This window comes from Anopheles arabiensis, chromosome 3, assembly GCF_016920715.1.
Source record: "Anopheles arabiensis isolate DONGOLA chromosome 3, AaraD3, whole genome shotgun sequence".
NCBI lineage: Eukaryota > Metazoa > Arthropoda > Insecta > Diptera > Culicidae > Anopheles > Anopheles arabiensis.
The window spans coordinates 52,012,619-52,023,164 of record NC_053518.1 but is presented as its reverse complement, the minus strand read 5'-3'; positions in this window follow the sequence as shown (position 1 = coordinate 52,023,164).

Below are 10,546 nucleotides of genomic sequence, written 5' to 3'. Positions count from 1 at the left end.
GGAGGACCCCATTCCCGGCACGAGCCAGCCGGAGGACGCCATTCCCGGCCAGCGCAGTGAAGTAAAGTGCAGTGAAGTGAAAGCCGGAGGACGCCATTCCCGGCCAACGAGGAAGAAGGGCCACCCGCCCAAGCCGCTATCCGGAGGACGCCATCCCCGGCCAGCGCAGTGAAGTGAAGTGAAGTGAAAGCCGGAGGAAGCCATTCCCGGCCAACGAGGAAGGAAGAAGGGCCACCCGCCCAAGCCGCTATCCGGAGGACGCCATTCCCGGCCAGCGCAGTGAACCAGAGTGAAGTGCAGTGAAAGCCGGAGGAAGCCATTCTCCGGCCAACGAGGAAGGAAGAAGGGCCACCCGCCCAAGCCGCTATCCGGAGGACGCCATTCCCGGCCAGCGCAGTGAACCAGAGTGAAGTGCAGTGAAAGCCGGAGGAAGCCATTCTCCGGCCAACGAGGAAGGAAGAAGGGCCACCCGCCCAAGCCGCTATCCGGAGGACGCCATTCCCGGCCAGCGCAGTGAAGTGAAGTGCAGTGAAGTGAAAGCCGGAGGAAGCCATTCCCGGCCAACGAGGAAGGAAGAAGGGCCACCCGCCCAAGCCGCTATCCGGAGGACGCCATTCCCGGCCAGCGCAGTGAAGTGAAGTGCAGTGAAGTGAAAGCCGGAGGAAGCCATTCCCGGCCAACGAGGAAGGAAGAAGGGCCACCCGCCCAAGCCGCTATCCGGAGGACGCCATTCCCGGCCAGCGCAGTGAAGTGAAGTGCAGTGAAGTGAAAGCCGGAGGAAGCCATTCCCGGCCAACGAGGAAGGAAGAAGGGCCACCCGCCCAAGCCGCTATCCGGAGGACGCCATTCCCGGCCAGCGCAGTGAACCAGAGTGAAGTGCAGTGAAAGCCGGAGGAAGCCATTCTCCGGCCAACGAGGAAGGAAGAAGGGCCACCCGCCCAAGCCGCTATCCGGAGGACGCCATTCCCGGCCAGCGCAGTGAAGTGAAGTGCAGTGAAGTGAAAGCCGGAGGAAGCCATTTCCGGCCAACGAGGAAGGAAGAAGGGCCACCCGCCCAAGCCGCAATCCGGAGGACGCCATTCCTGGTTAATGCAGTGAAGTGAAGTGCAGTGAAGTGAAAGCCGGAGGAAGCCATTCCCGGCCAACGAGGAAGGAAGAAGGGCCACCCGCCCAAGCCGCTATCCGGAGGACGCCATTCCCGGCCAGCGCAGTGAAGTGAAGTGCAGTGAAGTGAAAGCCGGAGGAAGCCATTCCCGGCCAACGAGGAAGGAAGAAGGGCCACCCGCCCAAGCCGCTATCCGGAGGACGCCATTCCCGGCCAGCGCAGTGAAGTGAAGTGCAGTGAAGTGAAAGCCGGAGGAAGCCATTCCCGGCCAACGAGGAAGGAAGAAGGGCCACCCGCCCAAGCCGCTATCCGGAGGACGCCATTCCCGGCCAGCGCAGTGAACCAGAGTGAAGTGCAGTGAAAGCCGGAGGAAGCCATTCTCCGGCCAACGAGGAAGGAAGAAGGGCCACCCGCCCAAGCCGCTATCCGGAGGACGCCATTCCCGGCCAGCGCAGTGAACCAGAGTGAAGTGCAGTGAAAGCCGGAGGAAGCCATTCTCCGGCCAACGAGGAAGGAAGAAGGGCCACCCGCCCAAGCCGCTATCCGGAGGACGCCATTCCCGGCCAGCGCAGTGAAGTGAAGTGCAGTGAAGTGAAAGCCGGAGGAAGCCATTTCCGGCCAACGAGGAAGGAAGAAGGGCCACCCGCCCAAGCCGCTATCCGGAGGACGCCATTCCCGGCCAGCGCAGTGAAGTGAAGTGCAGTGAAGTGAAAGCCGGAGGAAGCCATTCCCGGCCAACGAGGAAGGAAGAAGGGCCACCCGCCCAAGCCGCTATCCGGAGGACGCCATTCCCGGCCAGCGCAGTGAACCAGAGTGAAGTGCAGTGAAAGCCGGAGGAAGCCATTCTCCGGCCAACGAGGAAGGAAGAAGGGCCACCCGCCCAAGCCGCAATCCGGAGGACGCCATTCCTGGTTAATGCAGTGAAGTGAAGTGCAGTGAAGTGAAAGCCGGAGGAAGCCATTCCCGGCCAACGAGGAAGGAAGAAGGGCCACCCGCCCAAGCCGCTATCCGGAGGACGCCATTCCCGGCCAGCGCAGTGAACCAGAGTGAAGTGCAGTGAAAGCCGGAGGAAGCCATTTCCGGCCAACGAGGAAGGAAGAAGGGCCACCCGCCCAAGCCGCTATCCGGAGGACGCCATTCCCGGCCAGCGCAGTGAAGTGAAGTGCAGTGAAGTGAAAGCCGGAGGAAGCCATTCCCGGCCAACGAGGAAGGAAGAAGGGCCACCCGCCCAAGCCGCAATCCGGAGGACGCCATTCCTGGTTAATGCAGTGAAGTGAAGTGCAGTGAAGTGAAAGCCGGAGGAAGCCATTCCCGGCCAACGAGGAAGGAAGAAGGGCCACCCGCCCAAGCCGCTATCCGGAGGACGCCATTCCCAGCCAGCGCAGTGAGGTGAAGTGCAGTGAAGTGAAAGCCGGAGGAAGCCATTCCCGGCCAACGAGGAAGGAAGAAGGGCCACCCGCCCAAGCCGCTATCCGGAGGACGCCATTCCCGGCCAGCGCAGTGAAGTGAAGTGCAGTGAAGTGAAAGCCGGAGGAAGCCATTCCCGGCCAACGAGGAAGGAAGAAGGGCCACCCGCCCAAGCCGCAATCCGGAGGACGCCATTCCTGGTTAATGCAGTGAAGTGAAGTGCAGTGAAGTGAAAGCCGGAGGAAGCCATTCCCGGCCAACGAGGAAGGAAGAAGGGCCACCCGCCCGAGCAGCAACCGGAGGACGCCATTCCCGGTCAAGTGAGAAGTGCAACAGCAGCAGGAGAGCAGCAGCAGCAGAGCAGCAGTAGCAGAGCAGCGGTAGCAGAGCAGCGGTAGCAGAGCAGCGGTAGCAGAGCAGCGGCAGCGTAACGTCAACATTGTTACAAGCCTAGTAACACCAGCGAAGCGTAATACTGCGAAATCGTGAGTAAAATGGCCAATTCTAAGGAGAAAATTGTACTTTTTGAGGGAGGGGAAGAAAATGAGCTAGGGCATTTAAGGGAGGAGATAGTCAAAATGAAGGAAGATCGCGCGGAAATGCTGCGAGTTATAGAAATGCAGGTCGAAATGCAAAAGCGACTCGAAACCAAGATAAGCGACTTGGAGGAAACGAACCCCAATATTGCTAGACTAGCTGCGCAAATGCTAGAGCTACAAACAGAATTAAAAAAGCAGAAAAGAGATAAACCACAAAAACGCGAGACGCAAGAAGGGAATGTTGCATCGACAAGCGCATCGGCAAACAACTCTAGCTCGGTTTCCGAAGTGCTTATCAGGGGAATGGTTGACGCATTGAAGGAGCGCGCAACAAAGGACTCTTTGATGGAGCTTCCGATTTTCGACGGGGATTTTAAAAAATGGACGCATTTTAAATCCATTTATGATAAAACTTCTTCGGAAGGAAAATTTTCCGATTTGGAAAATCTAACTCGCCTACAAAGATCATTAAAGGGGGAAGCCGCGACGTGCGTAGGCGGATTAATGCTCGATGCGCAGAACGTCGATTTAATTATAAAGCGTCTAGAGCAAGAATTTGGAGCGGCCGATTTGATTTACAACGCGCTGTTGAAGGAATTAATGAACGTAGAGAATCCTACAATGCAAAGGCCGAAGTCAATCACAGCTTTCATGCACGCCTTAAACAACCTTGTGGTGAACATGGTAACGCTAGATCAAGAAGAATACCTCAACGACCAACGCCTCTTGAAAGACTTAGCACAAAGACTTCCACCTAATATAAAGGAAAGGTGGTACATGCACCTCCTAGATGATAATAGAAAAACTGGGAAAAATAAGATAAAAACATTGAAAGATTTTGCCACATGGTTGAAGCCTACGGAAGAGTTAGCAATAATGCTAACAGCCGAAACCACTAAGAAACAAGACAATTCTCAAAGGCTCCCACATAATATTCAATCTGTCAATCGCGATACTCGACCGCAGCAACGAAACAGCTCTTATAACAATCCACCTCCTAGATCTCGATTTAGATGCCTCATTTGTGGCTATGATCACAGAGCCACTGATTGCCAAGAATTTAAAAATATGCCAATAGAACGAAGATGGGAAACCGTGAGACGTATGCGCATCTGTGTTAACTGTTGCAATCAAACTAACCACGATGCACATAGTTGTTATTTGCCTCCGCAATGCAGGCAATATGGTTGTCGGGGAAGACACCACACCTTGCTCCATCGCATTTCAATCCAGAACCCAACTACACCGGTACGCACGGAAAATTTAAACATTCACAAGGAACCGGAATTACCTGAAATATACTTTCAAATTATACCTGTGACCATTCGCCACGGGGATAATGAACTTGAGACCTTTGCCTTTATGGACTCAGGGTCTTCCGCAAGTTTGATTTTACGCGATCTCAAAGAAGAACTGCAAGTGGAGGGATCACCTCGGCCATTTTCTTTGGCTTGGACAAACGGATCCATTCAGGAGGAACCAGGCAGCCAAACTGTGTCCATTTTGATTAAGGACCAGTCTGGAAAATTTATTAACCTTGATGGCCTGAGAACAGTAGAGTCAATGGAGCTACCAAAACAAACCGTTGATGGAGCAGCGCTTAAAAGAAAATATCGGCATTTAAAGGGAATTCATTTAGTAAGCTATCGCGATGGACTACCCAAAATAATTATCGGGTTACCACATGCTCACCTCATGTGTGCATTACGCACCAAATTAGGACGCGCGGGAGGACCAATAGCTATGCAAACCCACCTGGGGTGGGTATTACTAGGAGCAAGTAGTTCAAAATCAAAACAGGAAAGATTGTTTTCTCTCATGGAGAATGGCAAAGAAGAAAAAACAATGGCGGATCTAATGAAAGGGTATTTTTCTACCGAAGAGTTCGGTGTTAAGCTCGTCACCAACTTGCCTCAATCAAAAGAAGAAGAGAGAGCAAAATTACTAATGAAGGAAACATTAAATAAAACGAAGAACGGGTATGAAATAGGTCTACTATGGAAGAGAGATGAGATCAGACTCCCGGAAAGCTTCGCTCAAGCACTAAGAAGACTGCAATGTTTAGAAAGGAAGATGGAAAGAGACGCGATACTAAAGAAATGGTATCACGAAGAGATAGCTGCATATTGTCAAAAGGGATACGCTCAAGCGATCGAAGGGAACAATCTGTTGAAAGATGAACATAACCCCAAACTAAATTACATACCGCACTTTGCTATAATAAATTACAACAAGCCCAAACCTAAACCGAGACTTGTATTTGATGCTGCAGCAAAAAATAATGGCATATCACTTAATTCACAATTGCTGTCCGGACCTGATGCAGTTGCATCTCTTTTCGGCATACTGATCCGCTTTAGAGAGGGACGCGTGGGCATTTCAGGTGACATGAAGGAAATGTTTCACCAAGTGGGCATAAGGCAGGAGCCGGTGTGCTCAAAGATTTCTTTATCGTAGCAACCCAAATGATAAACCACAAATTTTCGAAATGAAGGTAATGACCTTCGGGGCAACATGCTCCCCCGCATGCGCCCAGTTCGTTAAGAACGAAAATGCAGCACTTTTTCAAACGAGGTATCCGGAAGCAGCGATTGCAATTGTCCGCAACCATTATGTGGATGATTATCTAGACAGTTTCGATTCTGATGAATTGGCGATCAAGAGAACAAAGGAAGTGATAAATATACACGATGAAGCGAAATTCTATATCAGAAATTTTTTATCGAACTCAGTTAAAGTATTGGAAAGTCTACCTAAAGAGAGAGTGAGTGACTCCAACCTGATGAAAATATGTGAATCAGACAACACATATGATAAAATCCTCGGTCAGTGGTGGGATAGAGAAAGGGACTCACTTAAGTATATAATAAAAGGCTTAATAGAAACAGGAGGGAATGCCACTAAAAGAATATTACTATCAAACACAATGAAAATTTACGACCCCTTGGGATTAATTGCTAACTACGTGGTAGAATCAAAAATATTAATGCAAGACATCTGGAGGCAAGGATTGGATTGGGATGATAAGTTGCCGGCGGAGCTGCAAAGGAGATGGCAGGAATGGGTGGTAAGGATGAAGGAAGTGGAGACAATTAACATTCCCAGATGCTACTCATCGGTATCAGAGGTGCTAAGGCGTGAGCTTCACGTATTTGTAGACGCATCTGAAAAGGCGTTTGCAGCAGTGGCGTATTTACGCACCACGCACAAAAAGGGGGTTGATATTAGTCTCGTAGCTGCTAAATCCCGCGTTGCACCCACAAAACCCCTGTCGATCCCACGCCTGGAGCTGCAAGCAGCAGTTCTAGGGGCCAGACTAGCAGAAACTGTTTTAAAGGAAATGACGATGGAATTAGATGGAGCACTTTTTTGGACTGATTCGAAGACAGTGCTAGCGTGGATCACCTCGGAACCAAGAAAATATAAACAATTCGTAGCTCTAAGGATCGGGGAAATTTTAAATCGAAGCTGCTCGAATCAATGGCATTGGATAGGTACAAAGGAAAACCCAGCAGACGAAGCCACTAAGGTCACTAACGGACCATCAATATGGTTTAAAGGGCCTGCATTCCTAAAAAACAATTATAAACACTCAACAGAAAAGATAGAAGTGGTAACTATGGAGGAAATGCGACACAGTTGCACAGCTAAAACAGTCAACAAATTAGATTGGAGTGTTATTAACGTAGATTGGTCATCAAGGTGGCTCAAGCTACGAAAATCTCTTGCTGTTTGTCTAAAATATTTCGATTGGTTAAAAGCTAAGGCAAAACTCGAGTCATGGTCTCCCATTATAACAAAGGAGGAATTGGACTCGGCGGAAAAAAATATTACTCAAAAAGGCCCAATGGGAAGGGTTCAATGAAGAGATGGTGCTGCTGTCTGCAGGACATCCCATTCCCAATAAGAGCCCATTAAGAACCCTTTGTCCTACTCTAGACAAAGAAAAAGTAATGAGGGCTGAGAGTCGTCTGACAAGAGTACAATTCTTAGGCGAAGAAACCAAGAGACCGATAATACTTCCGAAAAATAACTACATAACTACACTTATTCTTCGTTACTACCATGAAAAATATTGGCATAAAAAACCGGAAACAGTCATAGCAGCAATTCGTCAGCGTTTTTGGGTTATTGATTTAAGAGCAGCGCTGAAAAAGGTGGTAACAAATTGCCAACGGTGTAGAAACGACCGTGCTAAACCCCAAGCGCCCTTGATGGCAGCCTTACCAGCTTGTAGAACAGCACCATTTATTAAACCTTTCACACACACGGGTGCAGATTATTTTGGGCCACTAACGGTATCGATAGGACGGCGAACTGAAAAACGTTGGTGTGCACTATTTACATGCCTCACTACTAGAGCCGTGCACTTGGAACTTGCAAATGATCTTAGCACAAGTTCGTTTCTTATATGCCTGCGCGCAATGCAACATAGACGGGGAAAGGTGGGCTACTTGTATTGCGATAACGGAACGAATTTTGTGGGAGCATGCCGTGAAATGGGAATTTTGCAAGAAAAATGCGCTACGGAGGGAATAGAATTTCATTTCAATCCACCCCCGTCACCACATTTCGGCGGAGCATGGGAACGCATGGTACAAGAAGTGAAGAGTCTGCTTTCGATTAGTCATGAGCCATACCCTGAGCATATTTTAAGAAGTGCTCTGATAGAGATCGAATTTATGATAAATAATAGACCTCTAACCCACATCCCCCTCGATCACGAGGATGACGAACCCCTCACTCCGAGCCATTTTTTTAATTGGGTGTTCTGGAGAAGCGGAACCTACTCAGGGTAACATAACGGATACCGATGCACTAAAGAGAGGGTGGAAGAAATCGCAATATATCGTTCAACAATATTGGTCTAGGTGGATAAAGGAATTTCTACCTCGACTAGTCAAGAGAGAAAAATGGTTGAGTCCGGTGAAGCCACTACGCGTAAACGATATTGTAACATTCCCTGATGAGCAGACCCGCGGAAAATGGTTTAAGGGAATAGTCACGGAAATTCACGAAGGGCACGATAAACAAGTTCGTTCAGTAACAATAAAAGTAGGTAAAACAACACTGAAGCGTCCAGCGGTGAAGGTAGCTAGGTTAGAAGTTCGTAGGGAGGAATAAATTACAAAATCATAGTTTCGTCAGCTTAGTAATGTAACCCCTCTACGAGGAATTACAGGGGAAAGAATGTCGCTGACGAAAATATAATATTTGTACTAGCCCGGTAGTGGTTCGCCACCCCCTACTAGTTTGACTCCTCTGGTCTAACGATGTGCCACTCTCAGGAGGCTAGGATGAGAGAGAGAGGCTAAACGTGGCCGAATGGCATGTTAGAAGGAGAGGGCAAGCTAGGAATGAGCGAACGGCTAGGATCGGTTCAACGGCGCGCCGCTCTCGAATTGCTCTTTTCGGAAGAGCAATGCCCGAGATGCGCGCGTAAGCGTATCCTATCTTGCTTACGGAAGTAAGCGACAATAGAGAGCATAGGAAGTAATAAGGGATAAGCGTAGGAGCGTTAGGATTAATTTGGATTAATTAATAGCAAGAAATGAATCGAATTATGTAGCATAGCATAGCAAGAATAGAAGCTGGGTCATATAATTATTTAAGGATTAGTAAGGTAGAATTTTAGGTTTAATTATTTAATTAGGAAACTAAGTTAGTTTAGGAAGTAAGGAAAAATGTTAGGCCGGCCTTCTCACGTAAGTGTAAATTACGCATCGCTACAATAGCACGCGTTGCGAGAAGGGCTCGCGAATTAAAAATGAGCAATAAATTGAACTTCTCACAGCCAATGAAATAAGCCTTATTTATTTGGTTGGCTTTGGGATCGAAAGGATCAGAGTTGCTTCCAATCATCCTCGCTTCGACGAGAGCACCGTTACGGGTTAATTGCCCTGACGTGCTGGGAACACCTACGTTTGAAGTCTGGCAAGTTACTCGCATTCTTGATTTCTCCGGGTAATCTGTTGTATAATTGAATCCCCTTGAAAAACAAAGAGTTTCTGGCACCATGTGAAATTAAGTTGGGATCCCTCGGCTCATTTGCTCTGCGTGTACAGTGCCGATGAACATCAGATCCTCGAACAATGCGTTCCCCTAAATACCCTGGCAAAAGGCCCCCTAAAAGTTTAAATATAAAGGTCATGGTTTGATACACAATCCTCTGCTCTACAGACATCCACTGAAGAATATCTAGCATAACAAAAGACGACGTACGTCGGCCACACCCTAAAGCTAACCGCATAATACGATTTTGCAATCTCTGAAGCCTTTTAATTTGTCCCTTATTGCCACGAAACAGAATCGACGAGCAAAAATCAAAATGTGGTGAAATCAGTGTGTTGGAAACATTTGTAAGGTTCCAACATCTGTCAGACCAGGCGAGATCTTTTGCCAGCCTATTAATAACCCCACACTTTGATGCCACTTTAGCGATGACCCAGACGATGAGAGTGTTGAACTTCAATCTGTCGTCTAAAATAACCCCCAGATATTTAACCAAGACTTCAAAACCTGTTTCATGTCATTGATATACATTATAAACAAAATTGGTCCAAGAACACTTCCTTGCGGAACTCCAAGGGTATTTTCTATAGGCTCTGATATAGAGTTTCCAAAAACTGTTCTCTGAGTTCTGTCTTAATTCTGAAAATCTTAATATGAAAATAATTTTCGAACCAATTGAGCTCTTTCCCCACAATACCAAAACGCCTTAAGGTCTGCAGCAATAACGGTCTTGATATAGTCTCAAATGCTCGGTTTAGATCCAAGAAAACGGCAACTATCGATTCCTTTCGATCCATCAACACCTTCCGCCTCGCCAGTACAAGATTTAAAGCAGTTTCACAAGAGTGTCCCTGTCGATATCCTGATTGTTCACTAATCAACAGGTCATTTCGAGTTAGAAACTGGACCAATTGCTCCTTAACCACCAATTCCAACACCTTTTACATGCAACATATTGAAGGGACGAAACTCTTCCGCACTGGCAGCTCCGCTCACTTTAGGAATAGGTATTACCAATGATTCCTTCCAAGTCTCCGGAAAAATACCCTCCTCCAGCGACTGATTGATCACTATAAGAAGAGACTCTCCTACCACATGGAAGCAATCCTGAATAGTATTGCAGTTAACATTCCCTATGCCCGCTGTTTTGGACAGGCTGAAACAAATAGTTTTTAATTTCTCTTTTGTGATTTTCTGAAATTTGAATTGGTTTCCTGGAGCATCATTACAAAACAAAGAATCAGGCGCTCTGGCATCAGCAATGTTTTGATTTATATCTAAAACACTGTTTACAAAAAACAAATTGAATTTCTGGCATATTATTGAATCTTCCGATTCTACCAACCCATCAAATTTTACAACAGAAACGCGTGATTCCTCTGGCCTTAGTAAACTTTTAAGGACTTTCCACAACTCCTTGCTATTTCCTTTATGCTTAGATATCTCCCCACTAAAGTAATTTCTACGAGTAGTTTTGAGATTC